Source organism: Lonchura striata, chromosome 9 (assembly GCF_050655825.1).
Source record: "Lonchura striata isolate lonStrDom1 chromosome 9, ASM5065582v1, whole genome shotgun sequence".
NCBI classification, from domain to species: domain Eukaryota; kingdom Metazoa; phylum Chordata; class Aves; order Passeriformes; family Estrildidae; genus Lonchura; species Lonchura striata.
Window position 1 is genome coordinate 14780823 of NC_140711.1, and position 26300 is coordinate 14807122.

Genomic DNA, 26300 nt, shown 5'->3' on the forward strand with positions numbered 1-26300 from the left:
GGGCCCCTGAGCACATCCTTTTTCCATTTTCCCTGGGAAAGAAAACTCAGCAGTCCAGGTTCCTGATGTCAGTTTGTAGGGCTCCCTTGGGTCTATCAGGGCAGCACAAGTGTGAGGTGGGGAGAACTTCGGTGTGGGGTCCATCCTTTGATATAAGGATTTTTTGTAGTGAGGTTCCAGTCCAGCGCCAGGGGCCCCTGTGCACATCCTTTTTCCATTTTCCCTGGGAAAGAAAACTCAGCAGTCCAGGTTCCTGATGTCAGTTTGTAGGGCTCCCTTGGGTCTATCAGGGCAGCACAAGTTTGAGGTGGGGACAACTTCGGTGTGGGGTGCATCCTTCGATATAAAGATTTTTTGCAGTCAGGGCCAGGGGCCCCTGGGCACATCCTTTTTCCATTTTCCCTGGGAAAGAAAACTCAGCAGTCCAGGTTCCTGATGTCAGTTTGTAGGGCTCCCTTGGGTCTATCAAGGCAGCACAAGTTTGAGATGGGGACAACTTCGGTGTGGGGTCCATCCTTCGATATAATGATTTTTTGCAGTGAGGTCCCTGTCCAGGGCCAGGGGCCCCTGAGCACATCCTTTTTCCATTTTCCCTGGGAAAGAAAACTCAGCAGTCCAGGTTCCTGATGTCAGTTTGTAGGGCTCCCTTGGGTCTATCAGGGCAGCACAAGTGTGAGGTGGGGAGAACTTCGGTGTGGGGTCCATCGTTTGATATAAGGATTTTTTGTAGTGAGGTCCCGGTCCAGCGCCAGGGGCCCCTGTGCACATCCTTTATCCATTTTCCCTGGGAAAGAAAACTCAGCAGTCCAGGTTCCTGATGTCAGTTTGTAGGGCTCCCTTGGGTCTATCAGGGCAGCACAAGTTTGAGGTGGGGACAACTTCGGTGTGGGGTGCATCCTTCGATATAAAGATTTTTTGCAGTCAGGGCCAGGGGCCCCTGGGCACATCCTTTTTCCATTTTCCCTGGGAAAGAAAACTCAGCAGTCCAGGTTCCTTATGTCAGTTTTTAGGGCTCCCTTGGGTCTATCAAGGCAGCACAAGTTTGAGATGGGGACAACTTCGGTGTGGGGTCCATCCTTCGATATAATGATTTTTTGCAGTGAGTTTCCTGTCCAGGCCCAGGGGCCCCTGAGCACATCCTTCTTCCATTTTCCCTGGGAAAGAAAACTCAGCAGTCCAGGTTCCTGATGTCAGTTTGTAGGGCTCCCTTGGGTCTATCAGGGCAGCACAAGTTTGAGGTGGGGACAACTTCGGTGTGGGGTCCATCCTTTGATATAAGGATTTTTGCAGTCAGGGCCAGGGGCCCCTGGGCACATCCTTTTTCCATTTTCCCTGGGAAAGAAAACTCAGCAGTCCAGGTTCCTGATGTCAGTTTGTAGGGCTCCCTTGGGTCTATCAGGGCAGCACAAGTTTGAGATGGGGACAACTTCGGTGTGGGGTCCATCCTTCGATATAAGGATTTTTTGTAGTTAGGTACCTGTCCAGGGCCAGGGGCCCCTGTGCACATCCTTTTTCCATTTTCCCTGGGAAAGAAAACTCAGCAGTCCAGCTTCCTGATGTCAGTTTGTAGGGCTCCCTTGGGTCTATCAGGGCAGCACAAGTGTGAGGTGGGGACAACTTCGGTGTGGGGTCCATCTTTCGATATAAGGATTCTTTGCAGTCAGGGCCCTGCCAAGGGCCAGGGGCCCCTGGGAACACCCATTGGCCATTTTCCCTGGGAAAGAAAACTCAGCAGTCCAGGTTCCTGATGTCAGTTTGTAGGGCTCCCTTGGGTCTATCAGGGCAGCACAAGTTTGAGGTGGGGACAACTTCGGTGTGGGGTCCATCCTTCGATATAAGGATTCTTTGCAGTCAGGGCCAGGGGCCCCTGGGCACATCCTTTTTCCATTTTCCCTGGGAAAGAAAACTCAGCAGTCCAGGTTCCTGATGTCAGTTTGTAGAGCTCCCTTGGGTGTATCAGGGCAGCACAAGTTTGAGGTGGGGAAAACTTCGGTGTGGGGTCCATCCTTCGGTATAAGGATTTTTTGTAGTGAGGCCCCTGTCCAGGGCCAGGGGCCCCTGGGCACATCCTTTTTCCATTTTCCCTGGGAAAGTAAACTCAGCAGTCCAGGTTCCTGATGTCAGTTTGTAGGGCTCCCTTGGGTCTATCAGGGCAGCACAAGTGTGTGGTGGGGACAACTTCGGTGTGGGGTTCATCCTTCGATATAAAGATTTTTTGCAGTCAGGGACAGGGGCCCCTGGGCACATCCTTTTTCCATTTTCCCTGGGAAAGAAAACTCAGCAGTCCAGCTTCCTGATGTCAGTTTGTAGGGCTCCCTTGGGTCTATCAGGGCAGCACAAGTTTGAGGTGGGGACAACTTCGGTGTGGGGTCCATCCTTCGATATAAGGATTTCTTGTAGTGAGGTTCCTGTCCAGGGCCACGGGCCCCTGGGCACATCCTTTTTCCATTTTCCCTGGGAAAGAAAACTCAACAGTCCAGGTTCCTGATGTCAGTTTGTAGGGCTCCCTTGGGTGTATCAGGGCAGCACAAGTTTGAGGTGGGGACAACTTCGGTGTGGGGTGTATCCTTCGATATAAAGATTTTTTGCAGTCAGGGGCAGGGGCCCCTGGGCACATCCTTTTTCCATTTTCCCTGGGAAAGAAAACTCAGCAGTCCAGGTTCCTGATGTCAGTTTGTAGGGCTCCCTTGGGTCTATCAGGGCAGCACAAGTTCGAGGTGGGGACAACTTCGGTGTGGGGTCCATCCTTCGATATAATGATTATTTGCAGTGAGTTTCCTGTCCAGGGCCAGGGGCCCCTGAGCACATCCTTTTTCCATTTTCCCTGGGAAAGAAAACTCAGCAGTCCAGGTTCCTGATGTCAGTTTGTAGGGCTCTTTTGGGTCTATCACGGCAGCACAAGTGTGAGGTGGGTACAACTTCGGTGTGGGGTCCATCCTTCGATATAAAGATTTTTTGCAGTCAGGGCCAGGGGCCCCTGGGCACATCCTTTTTCCATTTTCCCTGGGAAAGAAAACTCAGCAGTCCAGGTTCCTGATGTCAGTTTGTAGGGCTCCCTTGGGTCTATCACGGCAGCACAAGTTTGAGATGGGGACAACTTCGGTGTGGGGTCCATCCTTCGGTATAAGGATTTCTTGTAGTGAGGTCCCTGTCCAGGGCCAGGGGCCCCTGGGCACATCCTTTTTCCATTTTCCCTGGGAAAGAAAACTCAGCAGTCCAGGTTCCTGATGTCAGTTTGTAGGGCTCCCTTGGGTCTATCAGGGCAGCACAAGTTTGAGGTGGGGACAACTTCGGTGTGGGGTCCATCCTTCGATATAAGGATTTCTTGTAGTGAGGTTCCTGTCCAGGGCCACGGGCCCCTGGGCACATCCTTTTTCCATTTTCCCTGGGAAAGAAAACTCAGCAGTCCAGGTTCCTGATGTCAGTTTGTAGGGCTCCCTTGGGTCTATCAGGGCAGCACAAGTTCGAGGTGGGGACAACTTCGGTGTGGGGTCCATCCTTCGATATAATGATTATTTGCAGTGAGTTTCCTGTCCAGGGCCAGGGGCCCCTGAGCACATCCTTTTTCCATTTTCCCTGGGAAAGAAAACTCAGCAGTCCAGGTTCCTGATGTCAGTTTGTAGGGCTCCCTTGGGTCTATCAGGGCAGCACAAGTGTGAGGTGGGGACAACTTCGGTGTGGGGTCCATCCTTCGATATAAAGATTTTTTGCAGTCAGGGCCAGGGGCCCCTGGGCACATCCTTTTTCCATTTTCCCTGGGAAAGAAAACTCAACAGTCCAGGTTCCTGATGTCAGTTTGTAGGGCTCCCTTGGGTCTATCACGGCAGCACAAGTTTGAGATGGGGACAACTTCGGTGTGGGGTCCATCCTTCGATATAATGATTTTTTTCAGTGAGGTCCCTGTCCAGGGCCAGGGGCCCCTGAGCACATCCTTTTTCCATTTTCCCTGGGAAAGAAAACTCAGCAGTCCAGGTTCCTGATGTCAGTTTGTAGGGCTCCCTTGGGTCTATCAGGGCAGCACAAGTGTGAGGTGGGGAGAACTTCGGTGTGGGGTCCATCCTTTGATATAAGGATTTTTTGTAGTGAGGTCCCAGTCCAGCGCCAGGGGCCCCTGTGCACATCCTTTTTCCATTTTCCCTGGGAAAGAAAACTCAGCAGTCCAGGTTCCTGATGTCAGTTTGTAGGGCTCCCTTGGGTCTATCAGGGCAGCACAAGTTTGAGGTGGGGACAACTTCGGTGTGGGGTCCGTCCTTCGATATAAAGATTTTTTGCAGTCAGGGCCAGGGGCCCCTGGGCACATCCTTTTTCCATTTTCCCTGGGAAAGAAAACTCAGCAGTCCAGGTTCCTGATGTCAGTTTGTAGGGCTCCCTTGGGTCTATCAAGGCAGCACAAGTTTGAGATGGGGACAACTTGGGTGTGGGGTCCATCCTTCGATATAATGATTTTTTGCAGTGAGGTCCCTGTCCAGGGCCAGGGGCCCCTGAGCACATCCTTCTTCCATTTTCCCTGGGAAAGAAAACTCAGCAGTCCAGGTTCCTGATGTCAGTTTGTAGGGCTCCCTTGGGTCTATCAGGGCAGCACAAGTTTGAGGTGGGGACAACTTCGGTGTGGGGTCCATCCTTCGATATAAGGATTTTTGCAGTCAGGGCCAGGGGCCCCTGGGCACATCCTTTTTCCATTTTCCCTGGGAAAGAAAACTCAGCAGTCCAGGTTCCTGATGTCAGTTTGTAGGGCTCCCTTGGGTCTATCAGGGCAGCACAAGTTTGAGATGGGGACAACTTCGGTGTGGGGTCCATCCTTCGATATAAGGATTTTTTGTAGTGAGGTACCTGTCCAGGGCCAGGGGCCCCTGTGCACATCCTTTTTCCATTTTCCCTGGGAAAGAAAACTCAGCAGTCCAGGTTCCTGATGTCAGTTTGTAGGGCTCCCTTGGGTCTATCAGGGCAGCACAAGTTTGAGGTGGGGACAACTTCGGTGTGGGGTCTATCCTTGGATATAAGGATTCATTGCAGTCAGGGCCCTGCCAAGGGCCAGGGGCCCCTGGGAACACCCATTGGCCATTTTCCCTGGGAAAGAAAACTCAGCAGTCCAGGTTCCTGATGTCAGTTTGTAGGGCTCCCTTGGGTCTATCAGGGCAGCACAAGTTTGAGGTGGGGACAACTTCGGTGTGGGGTCCATCCTTCGATATAAGGATTCTTTGCAGTCAGGGCCAGGGGCCCCTGGGCACATCCTTTTTCCATTTTCCCTGGGAAAGAAAACTCAGCAGTCCAGGTTCCTGATGTCAGTTTGTAGAGCTCCCTTGGGTGTATCAGGGCAGCACAAGTTTGAGGTGGGGAAAACTTCGGTGTGGAGTCCATCCTTCGATATAAGGATTTCTTGCAGTCAGGGGCAGAGGCCCCTGTGCACATCCTTTTTCCATTTTCCCTGGGAAAGAAAACTCAGCAGTCCAGGTTCCTGATGTCAGTTTGTAGGGCTCCCTTGGGTCTATCAGGGCAGCACAAGTTTGAGGTGGGGACAACTTCGGTGTGGGGTGTATCCTTCGATATAAAGATTTTTTGCAGTCAGGGGCAGGGGCCCCTGGGCACATCCTTTTTCCATTTTCCCTGGGAAAGAAAACTCAGCAGTCCAGGTTCCTGATGTCAGTTTGTAGGGCTCCCTTGGGTCTATCAGGGCAGCACAAGTTCGAGGTGGGGACAACTTCGGTGTGGGGTCCATCCTTCGATATAATGATTATTTGCAGTGAGTTTCCTGTCCAGGGCCAGGGGCCCCTGAGCACATCCTTTTTCCATTTTCCCTGGGAAAGAAAACTCAGCAGTCCAGGTTCCTGATGTCAGTTTGTAGGGCTCCCTTGGGTCTATCAGGGCAGCACAAGTTTGAGGTGGGGACAACTTCGGTGTGGGGTCCATCCTTCGATATAAGGATTTCTTGTAGTGAGGTTCCTGTCCAGGGCCACGGGCCCCTGGGCACATCCTTTTTCCATTTTCCCTGGGAAAGAAAACTCAGCAGTCCAGGTTCCTGATGTCAGTTTGTAGGGCTCCCTTGGGTCTATCAGGGCAGCACAAGTTTGAGGTGGGGACAACTTCGGTGTGGGGTGTATCCTTCGATATAAAGATTTTTTGCAGTCAGGGGCAGGGGCCCCTGGGCACATCCTTTTTCCATTTTCCCTGGGAAAGAAAACTCAGCAGTCCAGGTTCCTGATGTCAGTTTGTAGGGCTCCCTTGGGTCTATCAGGGCAGCACAAGTTTGAGGTGGGGACAACTTCGGTGTGGGGTCCATCCTTCGATATAAGGATTTTTTGCTGTCAGGTCCAGGGGCCCAGGGCCAGGGGGCCCCTGGGCACATCCTTTTTCCATTTTCCCTGGGAAAGAAAACTCAGCAGTCCAGGTTCCTGATGTCAGTTTGTAGGGCTCCCTTGGGTCTATCAGGGCAGCACAAGTTTGAGGTGGGGACAACTTCGGTGTGGGGTCCATCCTTCGATATAAGGATTTCTTGTAGTGAGGTTCCTGTCCAGGGCCACGGGCCCCTGGGCACATCCTTTTTCCATTTTCCCTGGGAAAGAAAACTCAGCAGTCCAGGTTCCTGATGTCAGTTTGTAGGGCTCCCTTGGGTGTATCAGGGCAGCACAAGTTTGAGGTGGGGACAACTTCGGTGTGGGGTGTATCCTTCGATATAAAGATTATTTGCAGTCAGGGGCAGGGGCCCCTGGGCACATCCTTTTTCCATTTTCCCTGGGAAAGAAAACTCAGCAGTCCAGGTTCCTGATGTCAGTTTGTAGGGCTCCCTTGGGTCTATCAGGGCAGCACAAGTTCGAGGTGGGGACAACTTCGGTGTGGGGTCCATCCTTCGATATAATGATTATTTGCAGTGAGTTTCCTGTCCAGGGCCAGGGGCCCCTGAGCACATCCTTTTTCCATTTTCCCTGGGAAAGAAAACTCAGCAGTCCAGGTTCCTGATGTCAGTTTGTAGGGCTCCCTTGGGTCTATCAGGGCAGAACAAGTGTGAGGTGGGGACAACTTCGGTGTGGGGTCCATCCTTCGATATAAAGATTTTTTGCAGTCAGGGCCAGGGGCCCCTGGGCACATCCTTTTTCCATTTTCCCTGGGAAAGAAAACTCAACAGTCCAGGTTCCTGATGTCAGTTTGTAGGGCTCCCTTGGGTCTATCAGGGCAGCACAAGTTTGAGATGGGGACAACTTCGGTGTGGGGTCCATCCTTCGATATAATGATTTTTTTCAGTGAGGTCCCTGTCCAGGGCCAGGGGCCCCTGAGCACATCCTTTTTCCATTTTCCCTGGGAAAGAAAACTCAGCAGTCCAGGTTCCTGATGTCAGTTTGTAGGGCTCCCTTGGGTCTATCAGGGCAGCACAAGTGTGAGGCGGGGAGAACTTCGGTGTGGGGTCCATCCTTTGATATAAGGATTTTTTGTAGTGAGGTCCCAGTCCAGCGCCAGGGGCCCCTGTGCACATCCTTTTTCCATTTTCCCTGGGAAAGAAAACTCAGCAGTCCAGGTTCCTGATGTCAGTTTGTAGGGCTCCCTTGGGTCTATCAGGGCAGCACAAGTTTGAGGTGGGGACAACTTCGGTGTGGGGTGCATCCTTCGATATAAAGATTTTTTGCAGTCAGGGCCAGGGGCCCCTGGGCACATCCTTTTTCCATTTTCCCTGGGAAAGAAAACTCAGCAGTCCAGGTTCCTGATGTCAGTTTGTAGGGCTCCCTTGGGTCTATCAAGGCAGTACAAGTTTGAGATGGGGACAACTTCGGTGTGGGGTCCATCCTTCGATATAATGATTTTTTGCAGTGAGGTCCCTGTCCAGGGCCAGGGGCCCCTGAGCACATCCTTCTTCCATTTTCCCTGGGAAAGAAAACTCAGCAGTCCAGGTTCCTGATGTCAGTTTGTAGGGCTCCCTTGGGTCTATCAGGGCAGCACAAGTTTGAGGTGGGGACAACTTCGGTGTGGGGTCCATCCTTCGATATAAGGATTTTTGCAGTCAGGGCCAGGGGCCCCTGGGCACATCCTTTTTCCATTTTCCCTGGGAAAGAAAACTCAGCAGTCCAGGTTCCTGATGTCAGTTTGTAGGGCTCCCTTGGGTCTATCAGGGCAGCACAAGTTTGAGATGGGGACAACTTCGGTGTGGGGTCCATCCTTCGATATAAGGATTTTTTGTAGTGAGGTACCTGTCCAGGGCCAGGGGCCCCTGTGCACATCCTTTTTCCATTTTCCCTGGGAAAGAAAACTCAGCAGTCCAGGTTCCTGATGTCAGTTTGTAGGGCTCCCTTGGGTCTATCAGGGCAGCACAAGTTTGAGGTGGGGACAACTTCGGTGTGGGGTCTATCCTTGGATATAAGGATTCATTGCAGTCAGGGCCCTGCCAAGGGCCAGGGGCCCCTGGGAACACCCATTGGCCATTTTCCCTGGGAAAGAAAACTCAGCAGTCCAGGTTCCTGATGTCAGTTTGTAGGGCTCCCTTGGGTCTATCAGGGCAGCACAAGTTTGAGGTGGGGACAACTTCGGTGTGGGGTCCATCCTTCGATATAAGGATTTTTTGCAGTCAGGGCCAGGGGCCCCTGGGCACATCCTTTTTCCATTTTCCCTGGGAAAGAAAACTCAGCAGTCCAGGTTCCTGATGTCAGTTTGTAGAGCTCCCTTGGGTGTATCAGGGCAGCACAAGTTTGAGGTGGGGAAAACTTCGGTGTGGGGTCCATCCTTCGATATAAGGATTTTTTGCAGTCAGGGGCAGGGGCCCCTGGGCACATCCTTTTTCCATTTTCCCTGGGAAAGAAAACTCAGCAGTCCAGGTTCCTGATGTCAGTTTGTAGGGCTCCCTTGGGTCTATCAGGGCAGCACAAGTTTGAGGTGGGGACAACTTCGGTGTGGGGTGTATCCTTCGATATAAAGATTTTTTGCAGTCAGGGGCAGGGGCCCCTGGGCACATCCTTTTTCCATTTTCCCTGGGAAAGAAAACTCAGCAGTCCAGGTTCCTGATGTCAGTTTGTAGGGCTCCCTTGGGTCTATCAGGGCAGCACAAGTTCGAGGTGGGGACAACTTCGGTGTGGGGTCCATCCTTCGATATAATGATTATTTGCAGTGAGTTTCCTGTCCAGGGCCAGGGGCCCCTGAGCACATCCTTTTTCCATTTTCCCTGGGAAAGAAAACTCAGCAGTCCAGGTTCCTGATGTCAGTTTGTAGGGCTCCCTTGGGTCTATCAGGGCAGCACAAGTGTGAGGTGGGGACAACTTCGGTGTGGGGTCCATCCTTCGATATAAAGATTTTTTGCAGTCAGGGCCAGGGGCCCCTGGGCACATCCTTTTTCCATTTTCCCTGGGAAAGAAAACTCAGCAGTCCAGGTTCCTGATGTCAGTTTGTAGGGCTCCCTTGGGTCTATCAGGGCAGCACAAGTTTGAGGTGGGGACAACTTCGGTGTGGGGTCCATCCTTCGGTATAAGGATTTCTTGTAGTGAGGTCCCTGTCCAGGGCCACGGGCCCCTGGGCACATCCTTTTTCCATTTTCCCTGGGAAAGAAAACTCAGCAGTCCAGGTTCCTGATGTCAGTTTGTAGGGCTCCCTTGGGTGTATCAGGGCAGCACAAGTTTGAGGTGGGGACAACTTCGGTGTGGGGTGTATCCTTCGATATAAAGATTTTTTGCAGTCAGGGGCAGGGGCCCCTGGGCACATCCTTTTTCCATTTTCCCTGGGAAAGAAAACTCAGCAGTCCAGGTTCCTGATGTCAGTTTGTAGGGCTCCCTTGGGTCTATCAGGGCAGCACAAGTTCGAGGTGGGGACAACTTCGGTGTGGGGTCCATCCTTCGATATAATGATTATTAGCAGTGAGTTTCCTGTCCAGGGCCAGGGGCCCCTGGGCACATCCTTTTTCCATTTTCCCTGGGAAAGAAAACTCAGCAGTCCAGGTTCCTGATGTCAGTTTGTAGGGCTCCCTTGGGTCTATCAGGGCAGCACAAGTTTGAGGTGGGGACAACTTCGGTGTGGGGTCCATCCTTCGATATAAGGATTTCTTGTAGTGAGGTTCCTGTCCAGGGCCACGGGCCCCTGGGCACATCCTTTTTCCATTTTCCCTGGGAAAGAAAACTCAGCAGTCCAGGTTCCTGATGTCAGTTTGTAGGGCTCCCTTGGGTGTATCAGGGCAGCACAAGTTTGAGGTGGGGACAACTTCGGTGTGGGGTGTATCCTTCGATATAAAGATTTTTTGCAGTCAGGGGCAGGGGCCCCTGGGCACATCCTTTTTCCATTTTCCCTGGGAAAGAAAACTCAGCAGTCCAGGTTCCTGATGTCAGTTTGTAGGGCTCCCTTGGGTCTATCAGGGCAGCACAAGTTTGAGGTGGGGACAACTTCGGTGTGGGGTGCATCCTTCGATATAAAGATTTTTTGCAGTCAGGGCCAGGGGCCCCTGGGCACATCCTTTTTCCATTTTCCCTGGGAAAGAAAACTCAGCAGTCCAGGTTCCTGATGTCAGTTTGTAGGGCTCCCTTGGGTCTATCAAGGCAGCACAAGTTTGAGATGGGGACAACTTCGGTGTGGGGTCCATCCTTCGATATAATGATTTTTTGCAGTGTGGTCCCTGTCCAGGGCCAGGGGCCCCTGAGCACATCCTTCTTCCATTTTCCCTGGGAAAGAAAACTCAGCAGTCCAGGTTCCTGATGTCAGTTTGTAGGGCTCCCTTGGGTCTATCAGGGCAGCACAAGTTTGAGGTGGGGACAACTTCGGTGTGGGGTCCATCCTTCGATATAAGGATTTTTGCAGTCAGGGCCAGGGGCCCCTGGGCACATCCTTTTTCCATTTTCCCTGGGAAAGAAAACTCAGCAGTCCAGGTTCCTGATGTCAGTTTGTAGGGCTCCCTTGGGTCTATCAGGGCAGCACAAGTTTGAGGTGGGGACAACTTCGGTGTGGGGTGTATCCTTCGATATAAAGATTTTTTGCAGTCAGGGGCAGGGGCCCCTGGGCACATCCTTTTTCCATTTTCCCTGGGAAAGAAAACTCAGCAGTCCAGGTTCCTGATGTCAGTTTGTAGGGCTCCCTTGGGTCTATCAGGGCAGCACAAGTTCGAGGTGGGGACAACTTCGGTGTGGGGTCCATCCTTCGATATAATGATTATTTGCAGTGAGTTTCCTGTCCAGGGCCAGGGGCCCCTGGGCACATCCTTTTTCCATTTTCCCTGGGAAAGAAAACTCAGCAGTCCAGGTTCCTGATGTCAGTTTGTAGGGCTCCCTTGGGTCTGTCAGGGCAGCACAAGTTTGAGGTGGGGACAACTTCGGTGTGGGGTCCATCCTTCGATATAAGGATTTCTTGTAGTGAGGTTCCTGTCCAGGGCCACGGGCCCCTGGGCACATCCTTTTTCCATTTTCCCTGGGAAAGAAAACTCAGCAGTCCAGGTTCCTGATGTCAGTTTGTAGGGCTCCCTTGGGTGTATCAGGGCAGCACAAGTTTGAGGTGGGAACAACTTCGGTGTGGGGTGTATCCTTCGATATAAAGATTTTTTGCAGTCAGGGGCAGGGGCCCCTGGGCACATCCTTTTTCCATTTTCCCTGGGAAAGAAAACTCAGCAGTCCAGGTTCCTGATGTCAGTTTGTAGGGCTCCCTTGGGTCTATCAGGGCAGCACAAGTGTGAGGTGGGGACAACTTCGGTGTGGGGTCCGTCCTTCGATATAAAGATTTTTTGCAGTCAGGGCCAGGGGCCCCTGGGCACATCCTTTTTCCATTTTCCCTGGGAAAGAAAACTCAACAGTCCAGGTTCCTGATGTCAGTTTGTAGGGCTCCCTTGGGTCTATCACGTCAGCACAAGTTTGAGATGGGGACAACTTTGGTGTGGGGTCCATCCTTCGATATAATGATTTTTTGCAGTGAGGTCCCTGTCCAGGGCCAGGGGCCCCTGAGCACATCCTTTTTCCATTTTCCCTGGGAAAGAAAACTCAGCAGTCCAGGTTCCTGATGTCAGTTTGTAGGGCTCCCTTGGGTCTATCAGGGCAGCACAAGTGTGAGGTGGGGAGAACTTTGGTGTGGGGTCCATCCTTTGATATAAGGATTTTTTGTAGTGAGGTCCCGGTCCAGCGCCAGGGGCCCCTGTGCACATCCTTTATCCATTTTCCCTGGGAAAGAAAACTCAGCAGTCCAGGTTCCTGATGTCAGTTTGTAGGGCTCCCTTGGGTCTATCAGGGCAGCACAAGTTTGAGGTGGGGACAACTTCGGTGTGGGGTCCATCCTTCGATATAAAGATTTTTTGCAGTCAGGGCCAGGGGCCCCTGGGCACATCCTTTTTCCATTTTCCCTGGGAAAGAAAACTCAACAGTCCAGGTTCCTGATGTCAGTTTGTAGGGCTCCCTTGGGTCTATCAGGGCAGCACAAGTTTGAGATGGGGACAACTTCGGTGTGGGGTCCATCCTTCGATATAAGGATTTTTTGTAGTGAGGCCCCAGCCCAGGGCCAGGGGCCCCTGTGCACATCCTTTTTCCATTTTCCCTGGGAAAGAAAACTCAGCAGTCCAGGTTCCTGATGTCAGTTTGTAGGGCTCCCTTGGGTGTATCAGGGCAGCACAAGTTTGAGGTGGGGACAACTTCGGTGTGGGGTCCATCTTTCGATATAAGGATTCTTTGCAGTCAGGGCCCTGCCAAGGGCCAGGGGCCCCTGGGAACACCCATTGGCCATTTTCCCTGGGAAAGAAAACTCAGCAGTCCAGGTTCCTGATGTCAGTTTGTAGGGCTCCCTTGGGTCTATCAGGGCAGCACAAGTTTGAGGTGGGGACAACTTCGGTGTGGGGTCCATCCTTCGATATAAGGATTCTTTGCAGTCAGGGCCAGGGGCCCCTGGGCACATCCTTTTTCCATTTTCCCTGGGAAAGAAAACTCAGCAGTCCAGGTTCCTGATGTCAGTTTGTAGAGCTCCCTTGGGTGTATCAGGGCAGCACAAGTTTGAGGTGGGGAAAACTTCGGTGTGAGGTCCATCCTTCGATATAAGCATTTTTTGCAGTCAGGGCCAGGGGCCCCTGGGCACATCCTTTTTCCATTTTCCCTGGGAAAGAAAACTCAGCAGTCCAGGTTCCTGATGTCAGTTTGTAGGGCTCCCTTGGGTCTATCAGGGCAGCACAAGTGTGAGGTGGGGACAACTTCGGTGTGGGGTCCATCCTTCGATATAAAGATTTTTTGCAGTCAGGGCCAGGGGCCCCTGGGCACATCCTTTTTCCATTTTCCCTGGGAAAGAAAACTCAGCAGTCCAGGTTCCTGATGTCAGTTTGTAGGGCTCCCTTGGGTCTATCACGGCAGCACAAGTTTGAGATGGGGACAACTTCGGTGTGGGGTCCATCCTTCGATATAATGATTTTTTGCAGTGAGGTCCCTGTCCAGGGCCAGGGGCCCCTGAGCACATCCTTTTTCCATTTTCCCTGGGAAAGAAAACTCAGCAGTCCAGGTTCCTGATGTCAGTTTGTAGGGCTCCCTTGGGTCTATCAGGGCAGCACAAGTGTGAGGTGGGGAGAACTTCGGTGTGGGGTCCATCCTTTGATATAAGGATTTTTTGTAGTGAGGTCCCGGTCCAGCGCCAGGGGCCCCTGTGCACATCCTTTATCCATTTTCCCTGGGAAAGAAAACTCAGCAGTCCAGGTTCCTGATGTCAGTTTGTAGGGCTCCCTTGGGTCTATCAGGGCAGCACAAGTTTGAGGTGGGGACAACTTCGGTGTGGGGTGCATCCTTCGATATAAAGATTTTTTGCAGTCAGGGCCAGGGGCCCCTGGGCACATCCTTTTTCCATTTTCCCTGGGAAAGAAAACTCAGCAGTCCAGGTTCCTGATGTCAGTTTGTAGGGCTCCCTTGGGTCTATCAAGGCAGCACAAGTTTGAGATGGGGACAACTTCGGTGTGGGGTCCATCCTTCGATATAATGATTTTTTGCAGTGAGGTCCCTGTCCAGGGCCAGGGGCCCCTGAGCACATCCTTCTTCCATTTTCCCTGGGAAAGAAAACTCAGCAGTCCAGGTTCCTGATGTCAGTTTGTAGGGCTCCCTTGGGTGTATCAGGGCAGCACAAGTGTGAGGTGGGGACAACTTCGGTGTGGGGTCCATCTTTCGATATAAGGATTCTTTGCAGTCAGGGCCCTGCCAAGGGCCAGGGGCCCCTGGGAACACCCATTGGCCATTTTCCCTGGGAAAGAAAACTCAGCAGTCCAGGTTCCTGATGTCAGTTTGTAGGGCTCCCTTGGGTCTATCAGGGCAGCACAAGTTTGAGGTGGGGACAACTTCGGTGTGGGGTCCATCCTTCGATATAAGGATTTTTTGCAGTCAGGGCCAGGGGCCCCTGGGCACATCCTTTTTCCATTTTCCCTGGGAAAGAAAACTCAGCAGTCCAGGTTCCTGATGTCAGTTTGTAGGGTTCCGTTGGGTCTATCAGGGCAGCACAAGTTTGAGGTGGGGAAAACTTCGGTGTGGGGTCCATCCTTCGGTATAAGGATTTTTTGTAGTGAGGCCCCTGTCCAGGGCCAGGGGCCCCTGGGCACATCCTTTTTCCATTTTCCCTGGGAAAGAAAACTCAGCAGTCCAGGTTCCTGATGTCAGTTTGTAGGGCTCCCTTGGGTCTATCAGGGCAGCAAAAGTGTGAGGTGGGGACAACTTCGGTGTGGGGTCCATCCTTCGATATAAAGATTTTTTGCAGTCAGGGCCAGGGGCCCCTGGGCACATCCTTTTTCCATTTTCCCTGGGAAAGAAAACTCAACAGTCCAGGTTCCTGATGTCAGTTTGTAGGGCTCCCTTGGGTCTATCACAGCAGCACAAGTTTGAGATGGGGACAACTTCGGTGTGGGGTCCATCCTTCGGTATAAGGATTTCTTGTAGTGAGGTCCCTGTCCAGGGCCAGGGGCCCCTGGGCACATCCTTTTTCCATTTTCCCTGGGAAAGAAAACTCAGCAGTCCAGGTTCCTGATGTCAGTTTGTAGGGCTCCCTTGGGTCTATCAGGGCAGCACAAGTGTGAGGTGGGGACAACTTCGGTGTGGGGTCCGTCCTTCGATATAAAGATTTTTTGCAGTCAGGGCCAGGGGCCCCTGGGCACATCCTTTTTCCATTTTCCCTGGGAAAGAAAACTCAACAGTCCAGGTTCCTGATGTCAGTTTGTAGGGCTCCCTTGGGTCTATCACAGCAGCACAAGTTTGAGATGGGGACAACTTCGGTGTGGGGTCCATCCTTCGGTATAAGGATTTCTTGTAGTGAGGTCCCTGTCCAGGGCCAGGGGCCCCTGGGCACATCCTTTTTCCATTTTCCCTGGGAAAGAAAACTCAGCAGTCCAGGTTCCTGATGTCAGTTTGTAGGGCTCCCTTGGGTCTATCAGGGCAGCACAAGTGTGAGGTGGGGACAACTTCGGTGTGGGGTCCGTCCTTCGATATAAAGATTTTTTGCAGTCAGGGCCAGGGGCCCCTGGGCACATCCTTTTTCCATTTTCCCTGGGAAAGAAAACTCAACAGTCCAGGTTCCTGATGTCAGTTTGTAGGGCTCCCTTGGGTCTATCACGGCAGCACAAGTTTGAGATGGGGACAACTTTTGTGTGGGGTCCATCCTTCGGTATAAGGATTTCTTGTAGTGAGGTCCCTGTCCAGGGCCAGGGGCCCCTGGGCACATCCTTTTTCCATTTTCCCTGGGAAAGAAAACTCAGCAGTCCAGCTTCCTGATGTCAGTTTGTAGGGCTCCCTTGGGTGTATCAGGGCAGCACAAGTTTGAGGTGGGGACAACTTCGGTGTTGGGTGTATCCTTCGATATAAAGATTTTTTGCAGTCAGGGGCAGGGGACCCTGGGCACATCCTTTTTCCATTTTCCCTGGGAAAGAAAACTCAGCAGTCCAGGTTCCTGATGTCAGTTTGTAGGGCTCCCTTGGGTCTATCAGGGCAGCACAAGTTCGAGGTGGGGACAACTTCGGTGTGGGGTCCATCCTTCGATATAATGATTATTTGCCGTGAGTTTCCTGTCCAGGGCCACGGGCCCCTGAGCACATCCTTTTTCCATTTTCCCTGGGAAAGAAAACTCAGCAGTCCAGGTTCCTGATGTCAGTTTGTAGGGCTCCCTTGGGTCTATCAGGGCAGCACAAGTGTGAGGTGGGGACAACTTCGGTGTGGGGTCCATCCTTCGATATAAAGATTTTTTGCAGTCAGGGCCAGGGGCCCCTGGGCACATCCTTTTTCCATTTTCCCTGGGAAAGAAAACTCAGCAGTCCAGGTTCCTGATGTCAGTTTGTAGGGCTCCCTTGGGTCTATCACGGCAGCACAAGTTCGAGGTGGGGACAACTTCGGTGTGGGGTCCATCCTTCGATATAATGATTATTTGCAGTGAGTTTCCTGTCCAGGGCCAGGGGCCCCTGAGCACATCCTTTTTCCATTTTCCCTGGGAAAGAAAAGTCAGCAGTCCAGGTTCCTGATGTCAGTTTGTAGGGCTCCCTTGGGTCTATCAGGGCAGCACAAGTGTGAGGTGGGGACAACTTCGGTGTGGGGTCCATCCTTCGATATAAAGATTTTTTGCAGTCAGGGCCAGGGGCCCCTGGGCACATCCTTTTTCCATTTTCCCTGGGAAAGAAAACTCAACAGTCCAGGTTCCTGATGTCAGTTTGTAGGGCTCCCTTGGGTCTATCACGGCAGCACAAGTTTGAGATGGGGACAACTTCGGTGTGGGTTCCATCCTTCGATATAATGATTTTTTTCAGTGAGGTCCCTGTCCAGGGCCAGGGGCCCCTGAGCACATCCTTTTTCCATTTTCCCTGGGAAAGAAAACTCAGCAGTCCAGGTTCCTGATGTCAGTTTGTAGGGCTCCCTTGGGTCTATCAGGGCAGCACAAGTGTGAGGTGGGGAGAACTTCGGTGTGGGGTCCATCCTTTGATATAAGGATTTTTTGTAGTGAGGTCCCAGTCCAGCGCCAGGGGCCCCTGTGCACATCCTTTTTCCATTTTCCCTGGGAAAGAAAACTCAGCAGTCCAGCTTCCTGATGTCAGTTTGTAGGGCTCCCTTGGGTCTATCAGGGCAGCACAAGTTTGAGGTGGGGACAACTTCGGTGTGGGGTCCATCCTTCGATATAAGGATTTTTGCAGTCAGGGCCAGGGGCCCCTGGGCACATCCTTTTTCCATTTTCCCTGGGAAAGAAAACTCAGCAGTCCAGGTTCCTGATGTCAGTTTGTAGGGCTCCCTTGGGTCTATCAGGGCAGCACAAGTTTGAGATGGGGACAACTTCGGTGTGGGGTCCATCCTTCGATATAAGTATTTTTTGTAGTGAGGTACCTGTCCAGGGCCAGGGGCCCCTGTGCACATCCTTTTTCCATTTTCCCTGGGAAAGAAAACTCAGCAGTCCAGGTTCCTGATGTCAGTTTGTAGGGCTCCCTTGGGTCTATCAGGGCAGCACAAGTTTGAGGTGGGGACAACTTCGGTGTGGGGTCTATCCTTGGATATAAGGATTCATTGCAGTCAGGGCCCTGCCAAGGGCCAGGGGCCCCTGGGAACACCCATTGGCCATTTTCCCTGGGAAAGAAAACTCAGCAGTCCAGGTTCCTGATGTCAGTTTGTAGGGCTCCCTTGGGTCTATCAGGGCAGCACAAGTTTGAGGTGGGGACAACTTCGGTGTGGGGTCCATCCTTCGATATAAGGATTCTTTGCAGTCAGGGCCAGGGGCCCCTGGGCACATCCTTTTTCCATTTTCCCTGGGAAAGAAAACTCAGCAGTCCAGGTTCCTGATGTCAGTTTGTAGGGCTCCCTTGGGTCTATCAGGGCAGCACAAGTGTGAGGTGGGGAGAACTTTGGTGTGGGGTCCATCCTTTGATATAAGGATTTTTTGTAGTGAGGTCCCGGTCCAGCGCCAGGGGCCCCTGTGCACATCCTTTATCCATTTTCCCTGGGAAAGAAAACTCAGCAGTCCAGGTTCCTGATGTCAGTTTGTAGGGCTCCCTTGTGTCTATCAGGGCAGCACAAGTTTGAGGTGGGGACAACTTCGGTGTGGGGTCCATCCTTCGATATAAAGATTTTTTGCAGTCAGGGCCAGGGGCCCCTGGGCACATCCTTTTTCCATTTTCCCTGGGAAAGAAAACTCAGCAGTCCAGGTTCCTGATGTCAGTTTGTAGGGCTCCCTTGGGTCTATCAGGGCAGCACAAGTTTGAGATGGGGACAACTTCGGTGTGGGGTCCATCCTTCGATATATGGATTTTTTGTAGTGAGGCCCCAGCCCAGGGCCAGGGGCCCCTGTGCACATCCTTTTTCCATTTTCCCTGGGAAAGAAAACTCAGCAGTCCAGGTTCCTGATGTCAGTTTGTAGGGCTCCCTTGGGTGTATCAGGGCAGCACAAGTTTGAGGTGGGGACAACTTCGGTGTGGGGTCCATCTTTCGATATAAGGATTCTTTGCAGTCAGGGCCCTGCCAAGGGCCAGGGGCCCCTGGGAACACCCATTGGCCATTTTCCCTGGGAAAGAAAACTCAGCAGTCCAGGTTCCTGATGTCAGTTTGTAGGGCTCCCTTGGGTCTATCAGGGCAGCACAAGTTTGAGGTGGGGACAACTTCGGTGTGGGGTCCATCCTTCGATATAAGGATTCTTTGCAGTCAGGGCCAGGGGCCCCTGGGCACATCCTTTTTCCATTTTCCCTGGGAAAGAAAACTCAGCAGTCCAGGTTCCTGATGTCAGTTTGTAGGGCTCCCTTGGGTCTATCAGGGCAGCACAAGTTTGAGATGGGGACAACTTCGGTGTGGGGTCCATCCTTCGATATAAGGATTTTTTGTAGTGAGGTACCTGTCCAGGGCCAGGGGCCCCTGTGCACATCCTTTTTCCATTTTCCCTGGGAAAGAAAACTCAGCAGTCCAGGTTCCTGATGTCAGTTTGTAGGGCTCCCTTGGGTCTATCAGGGCAGCACAAGTTTGAGGTGGGGACAACTTTGGTGTGGGGTCCATCCTTCGATATAAGGATTCTTTGCAGTCAGGGCCAGGGGCCCCTGGGCACATCCTTTTTCCATTTTCCCTGGGAAAGAAAACTCAGCAGTCCAGGTTCCTGATGTCAGTTTGTAGGGCTCCCTTGGGTCTATCAGGGCAGCACAAGTGTGAGGTGGGGAGAACTTTGGTGTGGGGTCCATCCTTTGATATAAGGATTTTTTGTAGTGAGGTCCCGGTCCAGCGCCAGGGGCCCCTGTGCACATCCTTTATCCATTTTCCCTGGGAAAGAAAACTCAGCAGTCCAGGTTCCTGATGTCAGTTTGTAGGGCTCCCTTGGGTCTATCAGGGCAGCACAAGTTTGAGGTGGGGACAACTTCGGTGTGGGGTCCATCCTTCGATATAAAGATTTTTTGCAGTCAGGGCCAGGGGCCCCTGGGCACATCCTTTTTCCATTTTCCCTGGGAAAGAAAACTCAGCAGTCCAGGTTCCTGATGTCAGTTTGTAGGGCTCCCTTGGGTCTATCAAGGCAGCACAAGTTTGAGATGGGGACAACTTCGGTGTGGGGTCCATCCTTCGATATAATGATTTTTTGCAGTGAGGTCCCTGTCCAGGGCCAGGGGCCCCTGAGCACATCCTTCTTCCATTTTCCCTGGGAAAGAAAACTCAGCAGTCCAGGTTCCTGATGTCAGTTTGTAGGGCTCCCTTGGGTGTATCAGGGCAGCACAAGTGTGAGGTGGGGACAACTTCGGTGTGGGGTCCATCTTTCGATATAAGGATTCTTTGCAGTCAGGGCCCTGCCAAGGGCCAGGGGCCCCTGGGAACACCCATTGGCCATTTTCCCTGGGAAAGAAAACTCAGCAGTCCAGGTTCCTGATGTCAGTTTGTAGGGCTCCCTTGGGTGTATCAGGGCAGCACAAGTTTGAGGTGGGGACAACTTCGGTGTGGGGTCCATCCTTCGATATAAGGATTTTTTGCAGTCAGGGCCAGGGGCCCCTGGGCACATCCTTTTTCCATTTTCCCTGGGAAAGAAAACTCAGCAGTCCAGGTTCCTGATGTCAGTTTGTAGGGTTCCGTTGGGTCTATCAGGGCAGCACAAGTTTGAGGTGGGGAAAACTTCGGTGTGGGGTCCATCCTTCGGTATAAGGATTTTTTGTAGTGAGGCCCCTGTCCAGGGCCAGGGGCCCCTGGGCACATCCTTTTTCCATTTTCCCTGGGAAAGAAAACTCAGCAGTCCAGGTTCCTGATGTCAGTTTGTAGGGCTCCCTTGGGTCTATCAGGGCAGCACAAGTGTGAGGTGGGGACAACTTCGGTGTGGGGTCCATCCTTCGATATAAAGATTTTTTGCAGTCAGGGCCAGGGGCCCCTGGGCACATCCTTTTTCCATTTTCCCTGGGAAAGAAAACTCAACAGTCCAGGTTCCTGATGTCAGTTTGTAGGGCTCCCTTGGGTCTATCACAGCAGCACAAGTTTGAGATGGGGACAACTTCGGTGTGGGGTCCATCCTTCGGTATAAGGATTTCTTGTAGTGAGGTCCCTGTCCAGGGCCAGGGGCCCCTGGGCACATCCTTTTTCCATTTTCCCTGGGAAAGAAAACTCAGCAGTCCAGGTTCCTGATGTCAGTTTGTAGGGCTCCCTTGGGTCTATCAGGGCAGCACAAGTTTGAGGTGGGGACAACTTCGGTGTGGGGTCCATCCTTCGATATAAGGATTTCTTGTAGTGAGGTTCCTGTCCAGGGCCACGGGCCCCTGGGCACATCCTTTTTCCATTTTCCCTGGGAATGAAAACTCAGCAGTCCAGCTTCCTGATGTCAGTTTGTAGAGCTCCCTTGGGTGTATCAGGGCAGCACAAGTTTGAGGTGGGGACAACTTCGGTGTGGGGTCCATCCTTCGATATAAGGATTTTTTGCAGTCAGGGCCAGGGGCCCCTGGGCACATCCTTTTTCCATTTTCCCTGGGAAAGAAAACTCAGCAGTCCAGGTTCCTGATGTCAGTTTGTAGGGCTCCCTTGGGTCTATCAGGGCAGCACAAGTTTGAGGTTGCAACAACTTTTGTGTGGGGTCCATCCTTCGGTATAAGGATTTCTTGTAGTGAGGTCCCTGTCCAGGGCCAGGGGCCCCTGGGCACATCCTTTTTCCATTTTCCCTGGGAAAGAAAACTCAGCAGTCCAGCTTCCTGATGTCAGTTTGTAGGGCTCCCTTGGGTCTATCAGGGCGGCACAAGTTTGAGGTGGGGACAACTTCGGTGTGGGGTCCATCCTTCGATATAAGGATTTCTTGTAGTGAGGTTCCTGTCCAGGGCCACGGGCCCCTGGGCACATCCTTTTTCCATTTTCCCTGGGAAAGAAAACTCAACAGTCCAGGTTCCTGATGTCAGTTTGTAGGGCTCCCTTGGGTGTATCAGGGCAGCACAAGTTTGAGGTGGGGACAACTTCGGTGTGGGGTGTATCCTTCGATATAAAGATTTTTTGCAGTCAGGGGCAGGGGCCCCTGGGCACATCCTTTTTCCATTTTCCCTGGGAAAGAAAACTCAGCAGTCCAGGTTCCTGATGTCAGTTTGTAGGGCTCCCTTGGGTCTATCAGGGCAGCACAAGTTTGAGGTGGGGACAACTTCGGTGTGGGGTCCATCCTTCGATATAATGATTATTTGCAGTGAGTTTCCTGTCCAGGGCCAGGGGCCCCTGAGCACATCCTTTTTCCATTTTCCCTGGGAAAGAAAACTCAGCAGTCCAGGTTCCTGATGTCAGTTTGTAGGGCTCCCTTGGGTCTATCAGGGCAGCACAAGTGTGAGGTGGGGACAACTTCGGTGTGGGGTCCATCCTTCGATATAAAGATTTTTTGCAGTCAGGGCCAGGGGCCCCTGGGCACATCCTTTTTCCATTTTCCCTGGGAAAGAAAACTCAACAGTCCAGGTTCCTGATGTCAGTTTGTAGGGCTCCCTTGGGTCTATCACGGCAGCACAAGTTTGAGATGGGGACAACTTTGGTGTGGGGTCCATCCTTCGATATAATGATTTTTTGCAGTGAGGTCCCTGTCCAGGGCCAGGGGCCCCTGAGCACATCCTTTTTCCATTTTCCCTGGGAAAGAAAACTCAGCAGTCCAGGTTCCTGATGTCAGTTTGTAGGGCTCCCTTGGGTCTAGCAGGGCAGCACAAGTGTGAGGTGGGGAGAACTTCGGTGTGGGGTCCATCCTTTGATATAAGGATTTTTTGTAGTGACGTCCCGGTCCAGCGCCAGGGGCCCCTGTGCACATCGTTTTTCCATTTTCCCTGGGAAAGAAAACTCAGCAGTCCAGGTTCCTGATGTCAGTTTGTAGGGCTCCCTTGGGTCTATCAGGGCAGCACAAGTTTGAGGTGGGGACAACTTCGGTGTGGGGTGCATCCTTCGATATATAGATTTTTTGCAGTCAGGGCCAGGGGCCCCTGGGCACATCCTTTTTCCATTTTCCCTGGGAAAGAAAACTCAGCAGTCCAGGTTCCTGATGTCAGTTTGTAGGGCTCCCTTGGGTCTATCAAGGCAGCACAAGTTTGAGATGGGGACAACTTCGGTGTGGGGTCCATCCTTCGATATAATGATTTTTTGCAGTGAGGTCCCTGTCCAGGGCCAGGGGCCCCTGAGCACATCCTTCTTCCATTTTCCCTGGGAAAGAAAACTCAGCAGTCCAGGTTCCTGATGTCAGTTTGTAGGGCTCCCTTGGGTCTATCAGGGCAGCACAAGTTTGAGGTGGGGACAACTTCGGTGTGGGGTCCATCCTTCGATATAAGGATTTTTGCAGTCAGGGCCAGGGGCCCCTGGGCACATCCTTTTTCCATTTTCCCTGGGAAAGAAAACTCAGCAGTCCAGGTTCCTGATGTCAGTTTGTAGGGCTCCCTTGGGTCTATCAGCGCAGCACAAGTTTGAGATGGGGACAACTTCGGTGTGGGGTCCATCCTTCGATATAAGGATTTTTTGTAGTGAGGTACCTGTCCAGGGCCAGGGGCCCCTGTGCACATCCTTTTTCCATTTTCCCTGGGAAAGAAAACTCAGCAGTCCAGGTTCCTGATGTCAGTTTGTAGGGCTCCCTTGGGTCTATCAGGGCAGCACAAGTTTGAGGTGGGGACAACTTCGGTGTGGGGTCTATCCTTGGATATAAGGATTCATTGCAGTCAGGGCCCTGCCAAGGGCCAGGGGCCCCTGGGCACATCCTTTTTCCATTTTCCCTGGGAAAGAAAACTCAGCAGTCCAGCTTCCTGATGTCAGTTTGTAGGGCTCCCTTGGGTCTATCAGGGCAGCACAAGTTTGAGGTGGGGACAACTTCGGTGTGGGGTGTATCCTTCGATATAAAGATTTTTTGCAGTCAGGGGCAGGGGCCCCTGGGCACATCCTTTTTCCATTTTCCCTGGGAAAGAAAACTCAGCAGTCCAGGTTCCTGATGTCAGTTTGTAGGGCTCCCTTGGGTCTATCAGGGCAGCACAAGTTCGAGGTGGGGACAACTTCGGTGTGGGGTCCATCCTTCGATATAATGATTATTTGCAGTGAGTTTCCTGTCCAGGGCCAGGGGCCCCTGAGCACATCCTTTTTCCATTTTCCCTGGGAAAGAAAACTCAGCAGTCCAGGTTCCTGATGTCAGTTTGTAGGGCTCCCTTGGGTCGATCAGGGCAGCACAAGTGTGAGGTGGGGACAACTTCGCTGTGGGGTCCATCCTTCGATATAAAGATTTTTTGCAGTCAGGGCCAGGGGCCCCTGGGCACATCCTTTTTCCATTTTCCCTGGGAAAGAAAACTCAGCAGTCCAGGTTCCTGATGTCAGTTTGTAGGGCTCCCTTGGGTCTATCACGGCAGCACAAGTTTGAGGTGGAGACAACTTCGGTGTGGGGTCCATCCTTCGGTATAAGGATTTCTTGTAGTGAGGTCCCTGTCCAGGGCCAGGGGCCCCTGGGCACATCCTTTTTCCATTTTCCCTGGGAAAGAAAACTCAGCAGTCCAGGTTCCTGATGTCAGTTTGTAGGGCTCCCTTGGGTCTATCAGGGCAGCACAAGTTTGAGGTGGGGACAACTTCGGTGTGGGGTCCATCCTTCGATATAAGGATTTCTTGTAGTGAGGTTCCTGTCCAGGGCCACGGGCCCCTGGGCACATCCTTTTTCCATTTTCCCTGGGAAAGAAAACTCAGCAGTCCAGGTTCCTGATGTCAGTTTGTAGGGCTCCCTTGGGTGTATCAGGGCAGAACAAGTTTGAGGTGGGGACAACTTCGGTGTGGGGTGTATCCTTCGATATAAAGATTTTTTGCAGTCAGGGGCAGGGGCCCCTGGGCACATCCTTTTTCCATTTTCCCTGGGAAAGAAAACTCAGCAGTCCAGGTTCCTGATGTCAGTTTGTAGGGCTCCCTTGGGTCTATCAGGCCAGCACAAGTTCGAGGTGGGGACAACTTCGGTGTGGGGTCCATCCTTCAATATAATGATTATTTGCAGTGAGTTTCCTGTCCAGGGCCAGGGGCCCCTGAGCACATCCTTTTTCCATTTTCCCTGGGAAAGAAAACTCAGCAGTCCAGGTTCCTGATGTCAGTTTGTAGGGCTCCCTTGGGTCTATCAGGGCAGCACAAGTGTGAGGTGGGGACAACTTCGGTGTGGGGTCCATCCTTCGATATAAAGATTTTTTGCAGTCAGGGCCAGGGGCCCCTGGGCACATCCTTTTTCCATTTTCCCTGGGAAAGAAAACTCAACAGTCCAGGTTCCTGATGTCAGTTTGTAGGGCTCCCTTGGGTCTATCACGGCAGCACAAGTTTGAGATGGGGACAACTTCGGTGTGGGGTCCATCCTTCGATATAATGATTTTTTGCAGTGAGGTCCCTGTCCAGGGCCAGGGGCCCCTGAGCACATCCTTTTTCCATTTTCCCTGGGAAAAAAAACGCAGCAGTCCAGGTTCCTGATGTCAGTTTGTAGGGCTCCCTTGGGTCTATCAGGGCAGCACAAGTGTGAGGTGGGGAGAACTTCGGTGTGGGGTCCATCCTTTGATATAAGGGTTTTTTGTAGTGACGTCCCAGTCCAGCGCCAGGGGCCCCTGTGCACATCCTTTTTCCATTTTCCCTGGGAAAGAAAACTCAGCAGTCCAGGTTCCTGATGTCAGTTTGTAGGGCTCCCTTGGGTCTATCAGGGCAGCACAAGTTTGAGGTGGGGACAACTTCGGTGTGGGGTCCATCCTTCGATATAAGGATTTTTGCAGTCAGGGCCAGGGGCCCCTGGGCACATCCTTTTTCCATTTTCCCTGGGAAAGAAAACTCAGCAGTCCAGGTTCCTGATGTCAGTTTGTAGGGCTCCCTTGGGTCTATCAGGGCAGCACAAGTTTGAGGTGGGGAAAACTTCGGTGTGGGGTCCATCCTTCGATATAAGGATTTTTTGTAGTGAGGTACCTGTCCAGGGCCAGGGGCCCCTGTGCACATCCTTTTTCCATTTTCCCTGGGAAAGAAAACTCAGCAGTCCAGGTTCCTGATGTCAGTATGTAGGGCTCCCTTGGGTCTATCATGGCAGCACAAGTTTGAGGTGGGGACAACTTCGGTGTGGGGTCTATCCTTGGATATAAGGATTCATTGCAGTCAGGGCCCTGCCAAGGGCCAGGGGCCCCTGGGAACACCCATTGGCCATTTTCCCTGGGAAAGAAAACTCAGCAGTCCAGGTTCCTGATGTCAGTTTGTAGGGCTCCCTTGGGTCTATCAGGGCAGCACAAGTTTGAGGTGGGGACAACTTCGGTGTGGGGTCCATCCTTCGATATAAGGATTCTTTGCAGTCAGGGCCAGGGGCCCCTGGGCACATCCTTTTTCCATTTTCCCTGGGAAAGAAAACTCAGCAGTCCAGGTTCCTGATGTCAGTTTGTAGGGCTCCCTTGGGTCTATCAGGGCAGCACAAGTTTGAGGTGGGGACAACTTCGGTGTGGGGTGTATCCTTCGATATAAAGATTTTTTGCAGTCAGGGGCAGGGGCCCCTGGGCACATCCTTTTTCCATTTTCCCTGGGAAAGAAAACTCAGCAGTCCAGGTTCCTGATGTCAGTTTGTAGGGCTCCCTTGGGTCTATCAGGGCAGCACAAGTTTGAGGTGGGGACAACTTCGGTGTGGGGTCCATCCTTCGATATAATGATTATTTGCAGTGAGTTTCCTGTCCAGGGCCAGGGGCCCCTGAGCACATCCTTTTTCCATTTTCCCTGGGAAAGAAAACTCAGCAGTCCAGGTTCCTGATGTCAGTTTGTAGGGCTCCCTTGGGTCTATCAGGGCAGCACAAGTGTGAGGTGGGGACAACTTCGTTGTGGGGTCCATCCTTCGATATAAAGATTTTTTGCAGTCAGGGCCAGGGGCCCCTGGGCACATCCTTTTTCCATTTTCCCAGGGAAAGAAAACTCAACAGTCCAGGTTCCTGATGTCAGTTTGTAGGGCTCCCTTGGGTCTATCAGGGCAGCACAAGTTTGAGA